The following is a 7032-nucleotide window of genomic DNA, read 5'->3' as shown; positions in this document are numbered from 1 at the left end:
GTTGATGATACATGCATGTGGTTTATGTAGTGCTTGGTAGCTTGGAATCCAAAGTTCCATTGGATTGGTCGATGCATGCTTGCTGCAAAAAAATTTCAGTGGCTTCCTAAGAAACAAATCATACATAAAAGACTTAATTATTCAATGAAAGTTTTTGTAACACATTATTTGGAAAGAGTGCATGATTTTAACATCTTGAACCACTTAAAACATTTTATAGAACTCAAGTTATGAGTTTTTTGGGAATCTAGTGCAAGCTGGATTAGGATTTGGCAGTTCCCCTTAAAACATTGAACAGTTAATTGAATGAATAAAAATTTATTAGTTTTGGATGAAATTTTTACTGAATGTTACGAACATATGTAATATTATTCCCATAAAAAAAATTTTAAAAATTCACTATAGTTTGGGAGTTATAAATTTTACCATGTTCAAAACTATTTGCTGCCAAGATGGTGTTGTTCCAGTGGCTTCCAGCGGGCCAAACACTAGATTATTGGTCAGATTTTCAAATTTGACTTTTAACATTTTATTATTGAGGAAGAGTACATAATTTTAGCATTTTGAAACACCAAAAAATGTTATGTCTTGGTCAAGTTATAAGCTTTTTGTGATTGAAGTGCAAGCTTGAGTGAAAAAGTGACAGCTTGAAGAGTGCATGTTTGAGCAACGTTTTGATAAGCTTCAAATCAACATTTTTAGATGGTTTTGATTATTTCGGCTCTTTTTATATTAATTAAAAGCCCTGCAAGAGTTGACTAAGAAATACCTCATAGATTGTGAGTTTTGTTTTTTTCTAAAAAGGTTGTCAAATCAAATTATATTTTGGACAGATTTGTTTTCTTAAACTTCAAGTCATAATTCACTAGTCAAATCATGTTGTTTTTTATTAAAGTAAATATAAGATAATTTTCAATCGATTAATGGTTAAGATTTAAGTGGCTTAAAATATAATGAGCTTTTACATTTTATTGAAAAATCTTAAGATAGTACTTTTGTGTGAGATATGACTAAAATTTGTTTATTTGGTTAATTGAGAAAATAAAATCCTTTCGGATAATAAAACTTATGGGTTTCTTAATTAATTGAAAATGGTAATTTTTAATTTACAATTTCAATAAAGCCGGAGATAGCGTTTAACACTTTTATTTTATAAGAAAAATAAAAAAGCGGTAATGAAAGTTTTCTTTAGCCATAAGAAAGTGGTCTCTTTATGCAATTGGGAATTTATTTCCAAATTTCTGTCACCATTATTTGTAGGCATATTTTTTTTTATGAATAATGTGATATGGCTACAAATTCAAGGGTTTAGTGTAAGTTTTAAGATTTAAGAACAAATACTTTTCAAGTATTGAAAATTTGTTAAGTTCATCCATAATTGCTCAACTTAAAGACATAAACTTAACTAATCAAACACCATAATTAATTTGAGTCACTGTATTGTTTTAATATAGTGTTATCTAAGTGGGAAGGCTCGCTTTTGGATAAAAGATCTCCACAAGCAAGCACTAAGGAATCCAGGTAACACAACATATGATATGTTTGACTACAACACGTTAATGGCTAGTTTAGATAACTAAGTTATAAGCTAATAATTTGAACAAGTCTTAGAAGGTTTACTCAAGGTTGTGGTCCTAGAGGGTTCACCTACTCATGACTAAGTAAGAAGTCTGGTTTAACGCCCGTGACATAAGACTTCGGTTAAACTCCTGGACACATAATTATGTTTATTTCGATTCCGACTAGCTACCATGACAACTATGAACTCCGTCTAGCCACCAAAGAACTAAGTAATAAATTGGTTCACCACTGGTGACTATGTAACTAAGGTCGGTTGCCACCACAACATGTAAGAAGTCCAATTTAACACATGTGACATAAGATTTTGATTAAACCCTTTGCATGTAAGTAAGTTAATTCTGGAATCAAATCTCTATGACTACGAAAGTATGCCAAATTCTTCTACGATTCTGGGTAACCAGTGTAACTAGTTTACACCCGTCGACGCTATGGTAAGATATGTTAAGATATACTAAGACATGTTAACCTATGTTAAGTTATGTTGAAGGTTCCTCCAGAACCCTAAGTAAGTATGTATGTAAGTTAAGATATGATTGACTAAGTCTGTATGTATGTTAAGATATGATTGACTAAATATGTAAGATATGAATGACTAAGTATGTTTGTATGTTATGATATGAATGACTAAGTAAGTATGTATGTTAAGATATGAATGACTAAGTATGTATGTATGTTAAGTTATGAATGACTAAGTAAATGTGTATGTTAAGATGACTAAGTAAGTATGTATGTTAAGATATGAATGAATAAGTAAGTATGTATGTTAATATATGATTAAGTATGTATGTTACCAGTTAAGACTGCATGTACGCTCTGGGATTTTCTGCGTGTAGCTGTACTTTCAGGATATGAATTTCGGGTATTAGGCATGACCATAAGTTTTCCAGGACATTCGCTCGTTCTTAAATTCTATGTTAGGATTTAGTTTCATTAGAGTCCTCTTCTTGGTTGGTTATCTGCCTTGTTACAGTTAGTTTAAGTCCTTGCTTCGTTTATGTGGTAATGTTTTTTATAAGTTGTTCTTACTAAGCATTTCTATTACTTAGTTGTTTCGTGTTGTAGGCAAGCTCAAAGTCAAAGTGGATCAGTGAGCGTTGATGTTTATCTGCGAGGATGTACTTGTGGACCGACCATTTGGGAATTTATGTTTTGGGGACTAGAACCCATATGATAACTAAGAAATTATTTTGGGCTTGTTGAATGTTTTAAAATTATGACACTGTAATTTACTTTTAAGTATGCGTATACTTCTGAACTCTTGCATATTTTGAAAAAAAAAATTATATTAATTTTCAGTTACCTTATTTTTAGAAAATGGTTATTTTTTTCTGCAAATTATGTTAAGAGATTTTACGGGACGTTACAAAGACTGGGTCTTGGATATTTTTATATTAATTTAATTTATTATTTAATAATTGTTTTTTTACTAGCGTTTTATCTAACAAATGATTAAAATAAAGCTCAAAGAAATAAAGAAAGAGACACAGGAATTTATGTGGTTCATGTTATTAATTAACATTAATCCACGAGTCCCTTGTATTAGGATGAGAGAAGCTTGGATGTTTCTTGCTTCTTTGAATTTTGGGCGCAACATTTTGGCAATGCTTCTAATATAAAAAAAATATCGGGGATCCTTTACAATTAATTCTCTAATGAGGAGTACTTACAATTATTCTACCTTAATGGAGTATTAAATAAACAATAAGTAATACATTCTAATAGTTAGTATATTGGTGGGCCCAAGTGTGTCACAGTAGGCCCAATTACGAGGTTTCAGCCCATGCCGCACCTCTCAAAGCCGCCAACATTAGGGTTTTTCCAAACCTTAATTGGCAACAAGTTATCCATTAGGGTTTTTTTCACATAGCCCATTAAAAATTATTTATTTTGAATTAATTGTTTTTAGTTCAAATTTAAATTGAGCCTAATAACTTGTTGGGTTTTAAAACTCACGTTTAATTATTCTTAAAATTAGTTTAAGATAATTAAAGTTTTTTAAATTCGAAAATAAAATGGATAAAAGTTAATGTGTACCAAGATTACTCTGAAGGCCCAAATAATGAAGATATATGATCTTATTTAGGCCTTAGATAGTATTTAAATTTTTGTTGTATATTTTTGCGAGTGTTGTAATTCACTACAAGAAAAAGACTGTATAGGGACGATATCTATTGGGATGGCTCCAAAGTCATCACTGTATGTAATCAAAATCTACGAAAAATTCCTTTTTTTAATTTATTTGACATGTCATATCGTCACTGTAGGGTCGTCAACAACAGACGACCATGCCCTCCAAATTCTTGGTACCCTATAGCGACGACATGTTGTCGCTTTAGGGTACCAGGAATTTGGAGGGAACTAGAGTCCTCATCAAAAAAAAAAGAGGGAAATATCTTTGTCTATAGCGACGACCTGTCATCGCTGTAGGATAGGGAGGGAACTTAACCGCCAGAAATAGGTTGCCTATTTTCACTCCTTATAGCGACGACATGTCATCATTGTAGAGTCCTCGTAAAAAAAAGAGGGAAATATGTTTGTCTATAGCGACGACATGTCGTCGCTGTAGCATAGGGAGGGAACTTAACCACCAAAAGTTGGTTGCCTATTTTTACTCCCTATAGCGACGACAGGTCGTCGTTATAAAGTCTAATTTAATCCACCGGACAGTTATTTTTTGTTTATAACAATGACATGTCATCATAATAGGGTCAAATAAAACGGAGGGAAAGTGGACCACCAAAAATTTCAGTCAAATTTTCAATTCAGCGATGACATTCTTGTATTCTATAGCGATGACGTGTCGTCGCTATAGAGTCAGTCGATATAACTCCCCAGCCCAAGCCTTCTTCTTCATTTTCTGCAAAAAAAAAAATTGAAAAACCAGAGTCCATCCGAGCCCCACCATCGATCCGAGCCTATTTGCTGCCTTTTTTGCCTTGTTTTGGTAATCTAATCCTATTTTCTTTGTAGTTTATGGTTTAAAATGTTTTTTTTTTTTTTGTTAGTATATGTGCATGCTTTTGTGTTTATTTAGTTTTTGGTAAAAATGTGTTTTTGAGATTTTTATGTTTTTTTTTCTTTTCTTTTTTCAGATAATAGAAGAATCTGCTTGGGTATTGTTTTTTATATTTTTTTAGTGATTGATGAATGTATTGATGTATGATTAATTTATATTTTATAGGTGTGTGATTAGTTATTTTAGATAATGTTAATTTTTTTTAGATTCGTTTTAAAGACTTAAAGGATTACTAGAAGTATATTTGTTTGTTAATTTGATTATATTTGTGTTTTTTTAAGATGAAAATTATATATTTATATATTTATTTATTTATGTTTTAAGAAAATATGAATGTATGTTATTAAAAAAAATGTTAGGTTAGATGATATAATTTTTTTTAATTGTATGTTAGGTTTGATAAATCCATGTTAGATGTTTAATGTTATTTAATATTATAGTTTAAAATGAAATGTTGATGAATTTATTGATAAATCATGTTAAGATTTTGTATTATTTATTTATAATGTGCCAGGAACCGATGATTTCACTTTCTATGGCCAACTTGAGGAGATTGTAGAGTTATGTTATTCTCATGGTCTCGATAGTATTGTTTCGTTGCAAATGGTTCAACACCGATGCAAGCAAGGGTCGAAATGTGACTGAGAATAACAGAACTAGTATCATGATTAATTCTGAATGGTACAAGAACGAGCAATTTATTCTCGCCACTCAAGCAAAACAAGTTTTCTACTTGGAAGATCCTTCAAGAAACAAAAATTGGAAGGTAGTAGAAGAAGTCAATCATCGAAAGATCTAGGATTATCCAAGTATTGATGATGATAACGAGATTGATGTCGTGCAAGATAGTACTTCATAAAAATTTTTACTCACTGTGGAATTAGGAGAGTTGGAGATTATGCATTTGGATTGACCTGGTCACACCAACATAATTGGGGAAACGTCTTGATATGTTCCGGATGTGGATGATGATTTCATCAATGACGATGATGAAATTAGTGAAGATGATTTAGAAAGTACAGATGATGATGATGTAGAAAATGACACTGATGATGAATAATATTTTATTATGCATATTCTTATTGTATGTTTTAATTTCAAGAATTGTCAATCAATATATGACTTTTCTCAACAATGTTTGTTTTTCAATAGTTTCAAATGCATTACCGAAATCATTTAAGTTATGTAATTAACCTCCAAATATAACTGATTTTATGTTAATAATTATTTAAACTACAAAATTATGCCTGCTACTATTGCTCGTTCTCATGGCGGTGATGGAGCAGGTGATCTTCCTCCAGATCCTACGCGAGTTCCTACTTCATGTGAGACAAGTAATATACTATAATAAGTCTATGTTTTATCAATAAATGAAAAAATTTTATTATTTTATTCAATTTAATATTATTTTTTAATTAACATATGCAGCGGTTCTGCAAAAAGAAGAGGTCGATCTCAATCCAAAAATTTGCAGCAGCTCGTCATCGACAATAAAGGTCTGTTAGCTCTACAATTTGATTTGAAGGAGGGAACCTACAAAGAAGTTGGTGATTTTTGAACATTGTTTCCGAGACTTATAGGTAACCTTATGGGTCACCATGTCCCGTTATATTATGACTCGTGGCAGAGTGTTCCGGATGAGCACAAGATAGGATTGATGCAAAAGATTGAGGTAAATTTATCACCTTATTCACATGTAATGTTTTTCTTATAATTTCAAAACTCTATCCATTTTTTGAAGAAATTTTTCATTCTTCCCCGAGCTCTCCCTAAGTGGCGACTGATAAAGACATGGATTGAGCGAGAGTTTCAGGATCCCTACAAGGATAGAAAATGTCGCAAGAAAAAACACTTTGATGAACATTGAGGGTATGATGATATCGAGACAGTCAGAAAGAATCAATCGAAGGACATGGACAACGAGGGTTGGCAGAAGTTGGTTGACCTTTTCACCACTCCACAGTTCATGGCACACTCAAAGGTAAATGCTACCAACAGAGCAAAACAGAAGTATCCAAGTCTCCATGGATCGACCTCTTACGCTTCTGCTCGATTTAAGAAGGTAAATAAAAATATATAGATAATTTGAAATATTTTAAGTTATCTTAATAGTAATTTCAATATTTAACTGATATTTTTTTAAATTTTGTTTTCTAAAGATGAATCTTTAGACTAAGAAACTGCCCAGCATTATCGATACGTTCCAAGACATACACAATCATCTGACACGTGGATGGGTGAACATGAATGCTAAAAATCCATATGTAAGTAACTTTCTATGTTTTGTATATATGTATATTATTCAATTATATTATGTATTAATTGTCTTTTTTCTAAACTGCAAGATGCCTTGCAGCAAGAAGTCCAGACACAATCACAATCCCAATCTCAATGTGAATCTTCAGCAGGAAGTGTGCCACTGTCAATGAGACACA

The sequence above is a fragment of the Humulus lupulus genome, chromosome 6, assembly GCF_963169125.1.
Source record: "Humulus lupulus chromosome 6, drHumLupu1.1, whole genome shotgun sequence".
Lineage (NCBI taxonomy): Eukaryota > Viridiplantae > Streptophyta > Magnoliopsida > Rosales > Cannabaceae > Humulus > Humulus lupulus.
This window is presented reverse-complemented; position numbering follows the sequence as displayed.